Raw genomic sequence first — 18568 nt, 5'->3', positions numbered from 1 at the left:
CCTTGTCACCAATAAAAAGTCTTTCAGTGCCCTGTTAAATTCGTCTCACAGGACCATAGCTCCCATCTCATCTTCAGCTACTACTACCTCCCTTTCTAAAATATTGTCATCAAGTTCATTTTCCTTGTAGGGGTCCTATATATATTCCTCCCATCTTTCAGCTTTCCTTTCTTTGAATAAGACTGGCATGCTATCTGAGCTCTTGATGTTCATACAATTGCTTTTCTTCTCTCCAAAGGCCACTTTAATTTTCTTATAGACAGCACCTATCTTTGCTCTAGTTACATATGCTTCTACAGCCTTGCATTTGTTCTCTACCAGGTGCTTAATATTTAAGCACTTTCTGTCAATAGCAATTTTTAGATATCTCTACTGGTATTCCTTTTCGGCTGCTTCATTGCTGCATTTTTTAAAAATATTTTCTCTATTCATCAATTAAACTCAATATCGCCTGTGATATCCAAGAATTTCTCCTAGGTCTTGTCTTTTGCCAATGTGGTCATCTGCTGCCTTCACCGTTTCATCTCCCAAAGTTACCCATTCATTCTATTGCATTCCTCCAAACAAAAGTTGCCCAATGCTCCTTCTGAAACTCTCAACAGCCTCCAGTTGCTTCAATTTAGCAAGCTCCCATTTCCTTCTTCAGTTTTAGTCTGCAGTTTAAAACCAATAAATTACGATCAGAGTCAACATTGTTCTGTAAAATGTCCTACAGTTTAAAATAGGGTTACTATACCTTTGTCTTACCTTTATGTGATCAATCCGAAAACTTAAAGTGGACTCATGTATACAAACTTCTTACATGATCCTTAAACCAAGGATTGACGATGATGAAATTATGCTCTGTGCAAAATTTTACTAGGCTGCTTCCTGTTTCATTCATTCCCCCAGTCCATGTTGTTCTATTCTTTCTTATCCCACAATTGATATAATTTCCTTGTCTCATCATATACAGATTACTCGATCCTATTCTGCATTGATAAACTTGTACTGACCTGACCAGATGTCCTGTTGTTCCTGCTGTTGCACTTCACTAATTTCCACAACACCTGACTTCAAAGTATCTATTTCTCTTTTTAAATTCTCTAATGTACCTCCCTAATTAAAAGATCTAATGCTCCACACTATGACCTGTAAAATGTCAAGGCACTACACTTGTCTGTCATCTTCTCAATTACTGATGCTTGGTATAGGATCCGTGATTAGATTAGATTTACTTTCATTCCAATTGATCCATAGTGAGGAGGTCCTCCAGGATGTGGAACATGTCAGAAAAACAACAATACATGGCAAATATTTACAACTAAAACAAATAGGCTAATGTACCATTCCACAGGTCCCAAGTGGAATGATCGTCATTTTTTAATGAACACTAAGAGTCATTTTACAAATACTAATGCACTGAATTTAAAATAAAAAAGTTTTTTATTTATTTATAAGGTAATACAACTACTGTAATACTTATTTACAATGAACACATTACTGCACTGAAATTGTGCAGAAGTTATGTTGTACTTATATACAAATCAGTTGGTTTTACTAAGAAATTCATCAATGGAGTAGAAGGAGTTGGTCACCAATAAATCCTTTAGGCTTCTCTTAAACTGAATTTCATTGGTTGTTAAGCTTTTTATGGCTGCTGGCAAGTTATTGAAAATGTGTGTTCCTGAATAATGCATACCTTTTTGTACTAGACTAAGTGACTTTAAATCCTTGTGAAGATTATTCTTATTCCTAGTATTGATTCCATGAATTGAGCTGTTGGTTTGAAAAAGTGATATATTTTTAATGACAAATTTCATTAAGGAATAAATATATTGGGAAGCAGTAGTTAGTATCCCTAGTTCCCTAAACAGGCTTCTGCAGGATGTTCTTGAGTTCACACCACATATAATTCTTACTGCACGTTTTTGTGCCCGGAAAACTTTAGCTTGGCTTGATGAATTACCCCAAAAAATAATCCCATATGACATTATGGAATGAAAGTAAGCATAGTATGCCAGCTTTTTCATTTTTATATCCCCTATGTCTGACAAAATTCGCATTGCAAACAGAGATTTGTTAAGACGCTTCAGCAGTTCTGTGGTGTGCTCCTCCCAGTTGAATTTATTATCAAGCTGTAATCCCAAGAATTTAACACTGTCCACTTCTTCTATCTTCTTGTCATCGTATGTTAGACATATACTCTTGGGACACCCCTTACAAGTTCTGAACTGCATGTAGTGTGTTTTTTCAAAGTTTAGTGACAAAGAATTGGCTAGGAACCAGTGATTAATGTCCACAAATATTTTATTGGCTGATCTTTCTAAGACTACACTTGATTTGCTATTTATTGCAATGTTTGTATCATTGGCAAACAAAACAAACTTGGCATCTGGTAATGTTACTGATGAAAGGTCATTGATATACATAAGAAAAAGTGAGGGGCCCAAAATGGATCCTTGTGGGACCCCACATGTAATTAGTTCCCAGTTGGATGATGCCTGATAGCTTGATACATGTCTCTTTCCTAATAACACCCTTTGTTTCCTGCCAGAGATATAAGATTTGAACCATTTTGCAGCGTTTCCTGTTACACTATAATATTCTAGTTTACTTAAAAGGATATTGTGATTTACGCAGTCAAATGGCTTTGACAGATCACAAAATATACCAGTTGCCTGCAATTTTTTGTCTAATGAATTAAGCACATTTTCACTGTAAGTGTAGATAGCCTTCTCAATATCAGAACCTTTTAGAAATCCAAACTGTGACTTTGACAGTATGTTATTTGAGATAAGATGGTTATAAAGACGACTGTACATTACTTTTTCGAAAATTTTTGAGAATGCTGGCAACAGTGAAATTGGACGGAAATTTGATGCTATTTCTTTATCTCCCTTCTTAAACAGTGGCTTAACTTCAGCATATTTCAGCCATTCAGGAAATATTCCACTGATAAATGACTGGTTACACAGATAGCTTAATATGTTACTTAGCTCAGAATCACATTCTTTAATTAACTTTGTTGATATTTCATCATACCCACTAGATGTTTTTGATTTTAAAGATTTTATGATGGACATTATTTCTGTTGGGGTGGTGAGAGTCAAATTCATATTATGGAAGTTACTTGAAATGTCTGGTCTAAGGTAATCCATAGCAGCATCTACCGAACCTGACAACCCCATCTTTTCAGTAACAGTTATAAAATGTTTGTTAACAAGTTCTGCAACACTATACACATCTGTCACCAATGTATCATTTACTCTTAATGCTATTTGTTCCTCTTCATGTCTGGTTCTACCGGTCTCCTCCTTCACTATATCCCATATTGTCTTTATTTTGTTATCTGATATGACTATCTTTTCCTTGTAATATATTTGCTTTGATATCCGTATTACAGTCTTTAATATTTTGCAGTATTTCTTATAATGTGCTATAGCATCAACATTGGAAATGTTTCGGATTGACAGATACAGTTTTCTTTTTGTTTTACAAGATACCCCTATTCCTCGAGTAATCCATGGCTTCTTTGTAGACTTTGCTCTAACCTCGGTAAGTTTTGGGGGAAAGCGGTGTTCGAATAAGGTAAGCACTTTATTAACAAAAATGTTATATTTTTCATTCATGCCATGAGCACTGTAAACATCAGTCCAGTGAATGTCTCTGAGGAGTGTCCTAAAATAATCAATTTTTGGCTTACTGATTACCCTCTTGAGCTCAGCTTTAACAGATTTTATATCCTGTTCAGTATTAACATTTAACAAAAGGAACTGCATGTCATGGTCTGAGAGGCCATTGACTATTGGTTTTGTAATATAATTTTGTTCATTGGACTTTTCTATAAAGATATTATCAATGGCTGTTTGTGAGCAAGTGGCTATCCTAGAGGGGAACTTTACAGTGGGAATTAAGTTGAATGATAGTGTTACTAACTCAAATAAGTTCTTATTGGGGAGTCTTTAAGGAAATCTACATTGAAATCACCCGCAACCACTATTTCTTTGTTTTTGGTTGTTAAATGGGCCAGTACAGCTTCAAGGTGGTTTACAAACAGATTAAAGTTACCTGCAGGTGCTCGATATACACTTAATATTATGAAGAATTTTTTGTGAAAATCTAATTCTGTTGCACATGCTTCCATATGCTGTTCTAGGCAAAATTTATGAATGTCTATGTTCTTAAATTTATGACAGTTCCTGATGAATGTGGCAACTCCTCCTTTCTCCATTTCTGATCTACAAAAGTGAGATGCTAACCTACACCCTGTAACACTTAAAAGTTCTATACCAGTGGTCACATGATGTTCAGAGAGGCAGATTATGTCAGCTGGGTTTGAAGACTCTAGTTCATCTATGCAGATAGTTAATTCATTAATTTTATTTCTCAGTCCTCGAATATTTTGATGCAATAAAGATAGCTGACATTTCACATTGACTGAGTTAAAATTGGGTGGAGTTAAAATATCTGCTGACAGTTGAGATAGGATTGACTGAGGACATTGAAAGAGTTAAAAGGAAGGCAGCACATCTTGTACTATCAACATAGGCACGTTTATTTGTGGCAAGATCATCTTTGCGGCAAGATCATTTCACAAAATTTCAATCAGTTACTTTCTCCTCCAAATATGAAAATATTTTGTTTCAGGGTGTATACGTGGACAAGGAAAAAAAATTCCTGGATTTCCCGGTTAAAAATACACTTTCTCCCGGGTGGAAACATAGTTTTTCCCTGTTAATTGACAGTATATTTTCTCTCAGAACTGTATAACTTATCAATCCTTTGAATTGTTATACATGGGCGTAGAATTTCCCGGCACTTTAGAAAACGAAACAGCTTTTGGAAAGATGTTTGATGTGCAGTAACAAGTACGCTGCATATTTTCGCATTACGAAAGTATAAATTCGAATTCCAACAAACACCGCATGTTACTTTCCGAAGCATTGAAATCGAGATTGCGATGCGTATTTGTAAGCCAGTCATAGCTCTTGTCACGTGATCTCGCCAGCCGATGACAGTGGATATTCAGAGCTTCGGACACGTGGTGTACTCAGCCAATGGCAACATCACTGTTAAGTAGCGCAAACACGCGAACAAGAAACGTTAAGGGTTTTTATATATATATATAATGTTGCTACAAGAAAAACAATGCTTTCACATATAATATTGGTCTCTAACGCCAATACGCTCCAAGAGAAGCTAAGCTTTCACATATAATGTTGGTCTTTTATGCACGTATTACAGTTTAAGATATCTCACACAAACGTGCTAGTAAATTTTTTAATACTGACATAAAAGTGTGATCTTCTGGGTTATAAATTCTTCTAAGTGGCTCGTCATCAAAGAGGTGATTTTTAAATGAGTCCCAGATTCCCAGTGAAGTAGGCATCAACCTGATATTAAGCTTTTCAATGTTGTTTCGGGATGTAAATTTCCTTGGGTACCAGTACTTTGTTATCTCATATCTGGTTCTTTGTTATGGCATAATGCCATACCTGCTAGAAGATGAAAATGTACACTTGAAATGCTACGAACAGTTGAAACTAGCCAATAGTTTGAAATTAAACCCTTTGTTTCAAATATATTGACTGCCTCAGGGGAAAACATTAATAAAAGAAAATTTCTTCAGCAAACCGATAAAAATAACTTCATTGTTCTGCATGGCAATTAATGCTTGACTGTCAGAAAGGTGGAAATAAAATAAAATCTGAAACTAATAATGTATTTTAGCCTTCTGTTATTATGTGAATGTATTTTAATTCACATGATAGCTCCCGGCCAAAGAAATCAATTTTGTTTTCATTTGACTTGAGTGCAGTAGACAAAGCGGAAACAGCAAAATCACTAAAAGTAAACACAGGTCACATGGACACTACCCACTTTCCTATAACAACTCAGACTGCTCTGCGCATCAGACCCGTATCTACGATATTTCCGAACCGGGGCAATAGTAGATAGCGGCGTCCCTCGAACGTTTGGAAAAAAAAAAAAAAAAAAAATAAAAAAAAAAAAAAAAAATTTCAAAAATACGTTCATTTTGTAGCGCACATCTTTCTGAAGACTCCGATATATAAAACATATGTGTCCAAGGAATTGTAAGACATGTTATCTGATCTTAAGTGTGCCAAAGTGCAGCACCACACCTCTTTACACAGCATTCTTCTATCGCACATCACTGTATTTCGGTCTGTGGAATTGAAACGTGTATGTTTTGTACTGGATGCCATCAAACTATATTCAGGACAGTGGAAATTAAAATGTCCTATGGTGCCTCTCCTGCTTCCAGTCGACTAGTTTGACTTCCTGCCCCCCCCCCCCCCCCTCTCTAAAAAACTCTTCAGAAAATTTGCACTCTTTATTCCCTATTAGCTAACAACTTGCTGCTTTGTGTGACATAAAATTAAGCATAGGATACATAAAACCAGTAAAGAGAAGCGACAAGCAAGACAGTACACATTTCTTCAATCCTTAGCTCCTTGAATTTTTTTCTCTCTAATCTAGCTACAGCTTTACATGGCGCGCTTTCCTTCCTGCAAAAGAATCTGTTACCTCATCAAAGTTCGTCAAACCTTTTGCTACATGAAAAATCGAAATGTCGTTGTCTGCTACTGAAAAAGATGTTAATACAAATACTACCAATGACTGGTGTGGTTTCTCGATCTGATTACGTCTGTTGTCAATGTCTGGTAGACGAAAGAAAATAGGCCTTTCTACTATTGCAGCAACTGTCACACACACCAAATAAACGAGACTGTTTTGGCAGAAAAGGTCATTTTTATAACACAGCAGATAATAATTCACAAAGTACCAATATCAAATGCCTATTAGGCCTACTACAAGCAAAACGCTTTACGTTAGGAAATAGTTTTACACTTCATTCATACGATCCAGTTTCTCAAGCATGAGATCGAAAAGTAGTAGTGCGAAATTTTTATAGAAATTTGGAATCGTCTTATTCTTCGATAATTTGTGTGATGTCCCCGTTTCTTCTCCTTCCTCATTCTAACAAACGATGTTGTCATCACTAATTCTGTATCTATTCCTGCCAATGTCAAAACTTATTCGCCGGTTAGTTTCACCAACTCTGCCAGAATGACCAGTTTAGTTATCCCGGGATTAATCTCCGGTTAGGCATTGTTACGTGTTCGTACAACGCGTTTTCCGCACTACTTCCAGAATAGACCTTAAAGCGGCTGCTAGCTGGAGACTGTACAACTAGTCTTTGCTAGTATAGCGATCTGGCTAAAAATTTTCTGTCAAAATTTCATTTTCTTGGATACACCGAGAAGATAATACATAATCTTTCTTACCTGTTATTCCTGTTAGTCATTTATTCGCACTCTGGTAGTCTGAATCTATGGATTTCGCTGGTAATCGTAACAACACTCATCATTTGCAAACCCTATCAACCACATAATCAGACAGTGGTTGGCTTTCTTTCATTCGGCTATACTTTCCTCAGCTCGTATAGCCCCTTTTGTCTGCAGGAAAGTTTATTTCTAGATGTGATGAGGATTCCACTGACAGAGACATCACGTACACTATGCACGCATTCACAAATCAACATATGATTCATTCAGAAATCAACTTAGAATGTGTTCAACAATGTTCAAAAACTGACAGGGACACATTTCAAAGTCATACGAATAATCGATAGACCAACGTCGCTGGATGCTAGGCGTTTTGTGAAACAAGGTTTATATGAATTCCCCCCTCCCCCGCACTCCTAGATCCAGGCAGCTTGGGCGTGCCAGTAAAATTTTTCCCGGTAGCACCTGGCTGCCTTCTGTAGCCAGAAGCGGAAGAAGATACTACTAAACTGCATATGCGCATGATCCCACTGCTAAAACAAATCTAATGTTAAAAGTTGTGACGTCATGCTCATCGGAGGCAATTTGTTGTTACGAAGCATTGCATAGTCTTCCTAAAGCCTTTGACACATTTCGCTGTTGGCAGACGCTTGTATGAGCACTGTGTTTTGTTGCTGTATACGGCGCATTTCCTTTGCAATTTAAGTTTTATTTTAGTTTTTTCTCTCGTTCATGTTTTATGGCTGCAGTATTATTGTGCAGTAGCAGGATACAGTAATATCCTTTGTTAGAGTATTGGTTCTTACCAGTCAAAATTACAAAAATTTAACTGAGAACAAAAACAACGAAAAATTCCCGGAATTCAAAAAAATTCCCAGGTTTTTCCCAGTTTTCTCCCAGATGAAAAAATTCCCGGGTTTTTCCCGGATCTCCCGGTTGTCCCGGGTCGTAGACACCCTGTGTTTGGGCCCACCTACATCCAAAAATGTGACCACCATAATAAAATAAGATAAATGAGCTCACATGGTAAGATTCAAGTGTTTGTTTTTCCCACACGTTGTTCGAGAGTGGAACGGTAGCAAAATAGCTTGAATGTGGTTCAATGAACACACTATCAGGCCCTTAAATATGAATTGCATTGTTGTCATGTAGTTAAAGTTGTAAGCAGAGACTAGTCCTCATCCCAAGATCTGAATGAGGTACTATTTTTATCTCTGGAATATTTTACTCGAGAGGAAGCAATCATTATTTAAACACACAGTAGAGCTGCATGTCATTAGGAAAACAACATGCTGCAGTTTCCCCTTACATTCAGCTGTTCGCAGTGCAAGCACAGCAAGGGCATGTTGACTGACGTTACAAGACCAGATCAATCAGTCATGTAGACTGTCGCCCCTTCAAAAGTCTGCTGCCCCTCTCAGGAACCAAGGATTAGTCTGGCCTCTTCATAGGTACTCCTCTGTTGTGATAGCACCTACGGTACAGTTATCCGTACGAGGTCTGTTCAAAAAAATTCTGGAACGTTCATAATTTCATGTCAATGGTGTGTTGGAGCAAACTGCGGCTGACATCCCTCCACATGCTTATGTTTAATGTGTAACTGCTGGAAGTTCCAGTTAGTTATTGTCCAGTAGTGTACTGAGTAGAACGTTGTGTTGCACAGTTTGTGAATTTCGAGATGACGGACTTACAGGAGCAACATGCCATCATGAAATTTTGTGTGACGCTCAAGGAAACCTTTACATAGAAACACCACATAATGCAGGAAACCTACAGTGATGAGTGCTTAAGCCGTACTCTGTGATATGAATGGTTCAAATGGTACAAAAATGGCTGGGCGGAAGTTAAAAATGATCCTCGTTCAGGACACCCTTTGATGTCCACTGACGATGCTCGTCAGGAACCTCAACGATATTGTGCGTGGCAATCAAGGATTTACTGTCAAAGAGATTGCAGAAGAAACAGATTGATTTCTGACATTCCCCAAGGTAGTGTTATAGGCCCTTTGTTGTTCCTTATGTAGATAAATGACTTTGGAGACAATCTGAGCAGCCGTCTTTGGTTCTTTGCACATGACGCTGTTGTTTATTGACTAATAAAGTCATCAGAAGACCAAAATAAACTGAAAAACAATTTAGAAAAGATATCTGGTTGGTGTGAAAAGTGGCAGTTGACCCTAAATAATGAAAAGTGTGAGGTCATCCACATGAGTGCTAAAAGGAACTCATTAAACTTCAGTTACACGATAAATCAGGCTAATCTAAAAGCCGTAAATTCAACTAAATATCTACGTATTACAATAACAAACAACTTAAACTGGAAGGAACACAGAAAATATTGTGGGGAAGGCTAACCAAAGACTGTGTTTTATTGGCAGGACACTTAGAAAATGTAACAGACCTACTAAGGAGACTGCCTACACTACGCTTGTCTGTACTTTTTTAGAATACTGCTGTGCGGTGTGGAATCCTTACCGGATAGGACTGAGTACATCGAAAAAGTTCAAAGAAGGGCAGCACGATTTGTAATATCGCAAAATATGGGAGAGAGTGCCACAGAAATGATACCGGATTTGGGCTGGACATCATTAAAAGAAAGGCATTTTTCGTTGCGACGGAATCTTCTCACGAAGTTCCAACCACCATCTTTCTCCTCCGAAAGCGAAAATATTTTGTTGACACCGACCTACATAGGGAGGAATGATCGCCAAGATAAAATAAGGGAAATCAGAGCTCATATGGAAAGATACAAGTGTTCATTCTTTCCGCGCGCTATATGAGATTGGAATAATAGAGAATTGTGAAGGTGGTTCGATGAACCCTCTGCCAGGCACTTAAATGTGATTTGCAGAGTATCCATGTAGATGTAGATGTAGAAGAATGTAATATTTCAGTTGGAGCATGTCATGAAATCCTGACACAGCATCTTGGAATGCATCGTGTTGGTGCCTAGTTCATCCCACGGCTGATGAGTCAAGACCAGAAAGACCTTCACCTCACCATCTATGAAGAGCTTTTGGATCGCGCAAATGAGAATGAGATGTTCCTTAAAATAATCATAACTGTTGATGAGATGTGGGTCTATGGTTATGATGCTGAGGCCAAGGTTCAATCTTCATAACGGGTTAGGAAATGTTCTCGAAGACGAAAAAAAGCTCGTCAGGTCAGGTCAAATGTCAAAGCCATGCTGGGAGTTTTCTTTGACTTTGAAGGATTAGTTCATCATGAATTTGTGCCACAGGGACAAACTGTTAATCGATAGTACTATCGGCACGTGTTGCAATGCCAGCGAGATAGTGTGAGAATGGAACAGCCTGCAATGTGGTAAGATAATTCATGGCTCTTTTGCATCATGATAATGGACCCACGCATTCCTCCGTGTTGTTATGTGACTACTGCACAAAAAAAGCAATCAATGTGCTGCCTCATCCTCTATACCCTCCATACCTGACCCTGCAATTTTTTTTATTTCAAAAGTTGAAAACCATGTTGAAAGGATGAAGATTTGCAATGAAAGACAAGATATGAGAAAATACCCAGGCGGCACTTTGCGTGATCCAGCAAGAGAAGTACCAACAGTGGTTCCAGAAATGGAAACTGCATTGGGAGGGGTGCTTCAATTGTGGAGAAGAGTATTTCGAAGGAGAAAATGCACAATAAGTGAAAGGAAAGCACACAAAAAAATTTTGTGAACAATGTTCCAGAATTTTTTGGACACAACTTGTATCGTTTAATCTATTAGGGTCATTCAAAAAGAACCGAGCCAAAGACTGTAATGAAAATTATTGAAGGTTCAGTAATGCCTTTGCCTATGGCAAAAGATGTCATCACTGTACGAGCACTGAAGTCCCAAACTAACCACTAGAGGGACTTGGGCACACACCCACATGATCCCATTGGCCTTAGTAGTGGTGAAAATAGGAAAAGGGAACCTTCCAAAGAACAGCAAAGGGATGTAGTGCATTTCCTGACAGTTGAAGAAGTGCAGGGAATGGAAAAGCATCGAAGAATGGTAGCAGGGAATGGAAAAGCATTGAAGAATGGCAGATGTGTAATAGAGTGCACTAAATGTCTCTTGCAATTTCAACACTCAGACTTATGGGGCAACCATAACTCACCATTATTTATAATGAGGGCATCCACCTGTTGGACAATGTTATCAGCAGAGTAGTGAGACATTACAGACCATCGATATTTCTTGAATTGCTTGCGCCACGTCTTGAACTTTGCAAGGGGGCAAGCAGTGCTCTCCGTACATGTGTGCCATTCTACAATGAATTTCCATTCCCTGTACTCCTTCCATTGTAAAGAAACACACTACACCCATTTGCTCTTCTTTTGGAAGCACCTGTTTCTCTGTTTTAAGCATTTCTGAGTGCAGTGGATGGTTGAAGCATGTATGTTCTCGCTCTGTCGTCATATGGAGGTGTGCCTGAGTCCCTCCAAAAGCGAGTTTGGGGTCTCAGCATTCCTAAAGTGACCACAACTGTTTCCATGGCATTGCAATATCGTGATCCCTTCAGTGGTTTTAATTTTACAGCCTCTGACTCGTTTCTTTTTTAATAACACTAATGTAAGGGGCTGTCAAATGAAAATTAGACAGGTGGAATAGTAAGCAAATTGTTTATTCTTTCAAATGTACTTGCCATAACTGTTAATAAATGTATCCCACTGTGAGACAAGATGGTCAATGTCTCCATGTAATTGTACCCATGCAGGAACCTCTTCATCCGAAGCAAATCAATAGCCGCGAACGTCTTTCTTCAGGGCTCTAAAAAGTATGGAAATCACGTGAGAAGAGGTCAGAACTGTATGGAGGATGTATAAGGGTTTCCCAGTGAAACTTCTGCATAGTCAGAACAATCTTGGCAACATGTGGACCTGCCTACAAGTCTCACAGTGGGGACAGCTGTATTAACAGCTACGGCAATTACTTTTGAAATAATAAACAGTTTACTGATTTTTTTTCCATCTGACTCATTTTCATTTCACTGCTCCTAATATAAAGTTCATTCAAATAATATTTTTTAATAATACATAATTTTTATCAAACCTACCTAAAAAGTTACTAAAGTCCTCTAAATCTATGTAGGGGAGGAGGGGGAAAAATAAAAACGGAAGAATGGTATTTTTGTGAGTGTGCTTGTTTTTTGTGTGTGCATGCTTGAAAAAAGGGGGGAGGGGCAGTGGTGCAGCCTTGGCAGTTGTGCCAATTGTGTAGGACCACCTTGGTACGGTTCTGCTTAATACCTCCTCTATGTGGTGCGTAGCAATCAATATTTTTCATAATATTGTTATTATAATGGTTATGATGTTTAAATAACACAGAAATGTGTCACTTCTAGGTACTTGTTATTCCGTGTTAGTTCAAATGTTTGTTTTGCATTTCAATATTTCTTTGAGGTACTACTTGGGTGATGTGTAGTGGCTGGAGTTCACCAGTAGACTTGCCTACATTACAGCAGGGGCTGCTTGGAGCTACCAACACTGCAAGGACTGCCTAGGAAGGCCCCAAAATCTTGCTTTACAAGAGATGCCTGTGAAGACCCAAAATGATAATGTGTATTATAATGATATCGAAACTCTTGTATTAGGTTGGTGCAGAGGTTCATTGTGTTTTTCCAAAAGCTTAATAAACACAACGGATACACATAACAGAAACTTTAGTCATGAATGATATATTCTCCTTCACTATTTACAACATTCTGTCAATGCTGAGGTAACTTCTTGATTCTATGACTGTAGAAATCATGTGGTTTTTAGGCTAAGAACTCATCGAACTTTCTCGAAGATTGTTCAATGGTTGTTCATGGTTCAGTAGAACGCGGAAAAGGTGATAATCTGAGGGGGCAAATTCAAGTGAGTAAGGTGGGTGCGGAAAGAGTTCCCAACCCATCTTCTGTATAGTATTTTTTGTCAGTCTAGCAGAATGCGGGCAGATGTTATTGTATTGCAGCATCACTTCACTCAGTCTTCCTGGTCGTTGTTCTTGGATTGTGTCTGCACGAAATCCAAGTTGTTGACATTAGAAGTCAGCAGTGATGGTTAAACCTCAGGGAAGCAATTTGTAGTATACTACATCATCATTGTTCCACCAGATGCATAACATTATCTTTTGTGAATGCATGCAGGTCTTTGTACAGGGAGTTGCTTTCTTTGGGCTCAGCCATTCGATTCTTTTCTTTATGTTAGCATAAAGATACCATTTCTCATCACCAGTTAAAATACAGGATAGAAGCTGTCGGTAGTGTTCATGAGCTAACTGATAATGAGCATTCAGAGATGCACATATGGCCATCCGCTGATTTATGTGATTTTGGCTTAGAGCATGTGGTACCCATACACCCAATTTTTGAACCTTCCTCATTGCATGCAAATATCACACAATATGGAATGATCACAGTTCATCAAATCTGTCAGTTCACTGTAGTTTAGTCAGCATAAATTGGTCCCTGACAGTTGCAGTGGGGCGGGCACGCCAGCTTCGCGGGCCTACCTCAACCAATAATGTAATGTAATTTTCTAAACACCTCTGTGGCAACACCTCAGTGTTGCCAGACCTTTATAGATGTGTACTGTTTCCACCTACAGCTGTTAGCACTTTGTAACTGAAAGCTGGCAACAGTGCTGCAAGCTGTCAGGGAACACTGACCTAAATCGTTGCGGATTATTACATTTAAATGATCTTCATCAAACCCTTGAGGTCTTCTTGAAAGTGGAGGGTAACTAATGTCATAACAATCCTCCTTACAATGAGAAAACCATTTTCTTGCCGTGCTATGTCCAGTGGCATTATCTCCATACACAGCTCAAATGTTTCTGACTGCCTCTGCTGCTGTCACCCTTCTATTAAACTCAAACAGAGGAATATCTCAGAAATGTTCAGATTTTCCCACTTGGCACTCCATTTTCTAGCATCCACAGCTCCACTCACTATCTCCAAATGACAAATATCTCAAACAGCAACAGTGAACTACAAATACAAAATGACAATTGACAAATAAACCCCTAGCAACACGGATACAAAAAAAAAAAAAAAAAAAAAAACAAAAAAAAAAAAAAAAACTACAAATTTTTGCACCAACCCAATAACATCAGAGTTAATGTGAATTTTGTATCTGCTCACAACAAGTCTCTATAACTGAATATGTAATAAAAGTTAATCGTCATTTACAGCGTAGAACGATATTCTGATGAGAATATTAGTATAAAAACATTGATATTTCAGTAATATTTTATGAGGAAACCCATATAAAGAATTTTTGTATTTTTGCCACCCAAACCCTTTCAGTTCATTCACCATCTTCACTCTTTATTACCACATGGCATACTTCGTTGAAAGCTGCAGTGTTTATCTGTAATACTTTTCAGACTTTATGCAAATTTCTAGGTGCTTTACTTGATGGCACTGGCTGCCAGTTATGTGCTACTGTCCTACAGCACAATGTAAAGATTGCACTAAAATTATGCCTTTTCTCTTCAAATGTGAGCCAGGCTTTAATTCTTAAATTTGCCACCATCCAACCCAAGCCAACTCGGTACTAACCACCTTAGTACATAGACACACGTACATCTACGACACAGAGCTTGCCGAATGAGTTACAGCATCTGCAGGTGACTTCCACAATAATGGTTAGAACGAGATGCAAATAAGAAGCACATTAAAGGTACATAAGAGGAGGGAGGAAAAACTAGAAGAAGAAGAAAAAGAAGAAGCCAAATGAGTTGCGCCGACAGCCAAGATTGTGAGAATAATGGAGAAACCTCAAATAAAGATAATTTTCCATGCAAGCTCGACCAAAAACCAGCTAGGACTGCAGACATCAGGTGTTTACAGTATCGAGAGTGAATGTGCGATGCATCTCACAGCACCATATGGCAGATATAAATCAAGACCTGTCGGAATTTCCCTCAACTAAAGAGACCTATGATACCACCTGGTGTTTGACCATGACTGAGTTTATTTTCATTTGTAAAGTACTTAATTCACGATTTGTGTGTGTGTGTGTGTGTGTGTGTGTGTGTGTGTGTGTGTGTGTGTGTGTGTGTGTGTGTGTGTGCCCGCATGCCTAGTTACACATGCTACAATATTATATAATGAAAATTATTTTCACAGTAAATGACAGTAAAAGCATATAAAACAGAATATTACCACTGATTTCTTATCTTGCAAAGTCATTTTAAATTTATTGAAGACAAATGTCACTATTTATATTTTTATTAAGTTACAACTGATATCTGATTATGGTATCAACATAATTTAGAAATTTCTACACTATTTTTAAAATACTGTCTTTACCTCACATTTTCATAAATCACTAAAAGAATTTACACATGTAAAATACATTCATTAACCTTAGCAATAGCAATGTATTTTTCCAGAACACATACTATAGGGGTGGGTACTTTGTGCCCACCAAAAAAAAAAAAAAAAAAAAAAAAAAAAAAAAAAAAAAAAAAAATCCTTTAATAGTTGTTAACTTTTATTAAAACATAATTTTTTTAATAGGTACTGATAAATAAGAAGGGTGCAGAACCTGAAAATATCTTTTAGCACAATCTTAACAATATCACACGTTTTCCTTAACGTGTACACAAGAGGGGTACTTTAAGACCACAACCGAATTTTTTTTTTTAAATACAGGTTTCGTTAATTTTCACTGAGATTTATTCACAACATACTTCTTAAAGATAAAAAGATGTGTAAGAAGGGTCCTGAACTTGAAAATATGAATATGACACTTGTTGCAAAAAGTCACGTTCACTAATAAGACTAGAGTTTTCTGTATAAGCTTTACTGAAAAATTCAAAGCAACTACAGAATCTCATATAAGAAATCATTAAAAACAATAAATAATTCTGTCAAAATTGTAAAATATAAAGTGCATGACTAAACTGCAATAACTGCAGAAGGTGGGCATGAATTGCGACCCCCCCCCCCCCCCCCCCCCGGGGTGTTATGAGAGTTAAATCAAAATTATGGTAAAACTTAAAAATGGAAGTCAACTTGGTACTAATTTGATTTACAGCACTTTTTTGGAAATTCCTAAAACAAAACACATTGTATATAGGCATTACTTTCCTTTTGGGGGGGGGGGGGGGGGCAAATGCTTCACTCGTGCTGCGACTGTAATGACGAACAGTTTGTGAAGCTCTACGACATGTGATTATGAAGATAATGTAAGATTTCACAACACATTTGTCCTGTGCTAATTTGTGGTTCCATGTGAAAATCAATGATGATTGTGCCTCTTTAGTAATTAATATAGATTTGAAGTAAGTCATCAAAATCTGAAAACAAGTTACCACACTTCAGCCATGTCATTTCCACAACCTCTAGACACTGATGCCATTTGTAAGTTAAGTAAATGATTAATAATATATGTGAAGATTCCTTTCCTGAACTTTGTCTATGTGCACTGCATATGAAATAGTTTATACTTGGGAGCAATGTTATTTTAAATTAATATTTGCAACATTGACAGTTAGGAGAGGATCTTTGCACAGAGCATAGCACCAACGAGGAACACACCTTCAATTCTAAAAAAACAAAAAAAGGTTTGCAGTCCCAATGGGTTGAGAGACCCGATTGTCAAAGAGGAAGTAGAAACACGTTTGCACAAAAATCTCATAAACCGTGATAGCATGTTTCGATTCAGCACACCATGGCATTCCGCAGTTATGCAAATGCGACAGGAATGTTCCATCCTGAAGGTGGTGGTGTCCACAGACAGATTCCATGACACCATGTCCACACTGGGGCCATACACCCCCCCCCCCCCCCACCACCACCACCACTGGAGCAGCACCTGCTTCTGTAGGCACATGATTGGTCTGCCTACCAAATAGATAGCAGTCCAGTGGCTATGTAGATATGCAGAATACAGGATCCTGACACTTCACCTTAAGATGATGGGTATGAAACTCACTGAAATGTTGTGATAAGATGATGACACCACTCGGCTGATCACCCAAGAAGATTTAATCATTAGAATACAACAAGGAAGCCTACAGTCATGTGTACTGGGATGTGGCACCCAACCACGAGTGTAGCCAGGCAGTTATCCAAGACCAAAAGCACCGTGGAAAGATTATTTGTACACTTGGTAGCTAGCAGTAATAAAGTCATCATGTGAATATTGTAGGAGAAAGTGAATTATAAACAAATGTTGACAGCAATGTAAGTGGGCTTCTGCACCACTGTAAATACTGCAGTCACAATCTTCAAGAGCAAATTACGAGACACACTTGTCAGATACTATTATTAGCTTTCACTGGATTTTTACTTTCTTCTTTATCGGAATAATTTCTTATGTCATAATGAAGACAGAAACTGTCGAGTGTTCTACTATGGTATAATAGTTTACATTTTAAGCACTAAACATTACATAACAAATAACTTTATGCTCTTTCAGAGCACCGAATGTCAAATGGCTCTTAGGTTTTCTTTGAACTTACTTGTTATCACTAGTAGTTGTAAATTTATCCATTCACAATATGCAAGATGTCAAATTTTGGCTCCATCACTTGAATACAAAAATGAGTGCTAGACTGTGTCAGTATCAGTTTTCTGTATATCACAGGCTGCACTTCTGCCTGATTTCAAATAACAGTAGATACAATGTAAGAGTGGCCACGTCAACTGTTCAGATTACGGATTGAACTGACGCTTTAAAAAAAGGGCACTTGCCACAAGCTTCCTTGTGGCATTTTTTGGGAAATGCTCACATTGCAAGTTGATAAACTTAATTCACATTTTAAATTGTTTTCCTAAACCATGTTAGGTAACAGTCAGATTGATCCCTTCAATACAACCAACCATGACGGTTTTTTCCTGTGCCACATAGGAAGTTTCCTGCCTCTCAGGACATAAACATAGTACTTTAACATTATGTCCTAAAGTGTCTGCCTGCTACATCTTTTTCTCCTTCAGTTTCTCTTTCAACAGTATCGTCAACAAAAAGTAATATCCATTCTGTATGACTCACTTTTGACATTTGACCTTCCTCCAGTAGGCAAACGTACATTGTAATTCTATTAAGTGATGTTATTGCACACCTGCTACGGTATGTAATATGTCATATTATTTAGGTTTGAGAAAAGTAAACAGTCGTCACGATTTATATTACAGTCCCACATAATGGATGGTGCCAGTATTTCTACAATTCTGTTATGAGTAACTTCTCCTGCTGATATCGTAAGGCATTCATCAGCTAATAACATACATCTGTTAACAGCCCAAACATTAAATGTAGAAAAAAACATGGAAGACCCAGA

The 18568-nt window shown here is 37.8% G+C and overlaps 1 protein-coding gene across 1 annotated transcript in view; it reads right to left on the bottom strand.

Annotated features, from left to right (window-relative positions):
- Positions 1-18568, bottom strand: part of LOC126262571 (bifunctional arginine demethylase and lysyl-hydroxylase JMJD6) — a 128510-nt gene that overhangs the window by 97151 nt on the left and 12791 nt on the right. The window lies entirely within an intron of this gene.

This window comes from Schistocerca nitens, chromosome 6 (assembly GCF_023898315.1).
Source record: "Schistocerca nitens isolate TAMUIC-IGC-003100 chromosome 6, iqSchNite1.1, whole genome shotgun sequence".
NCBI lineage: Eukaryota > Metazoa > Arthropoda > Insecta > Orthoptera > Acrididae > Schistocerca > Schistocerca nitens.
Note: the sequence above shows the minus strand (reverse complement) of the source record. Positions and strands in the feature narration are given on the sequence as shown.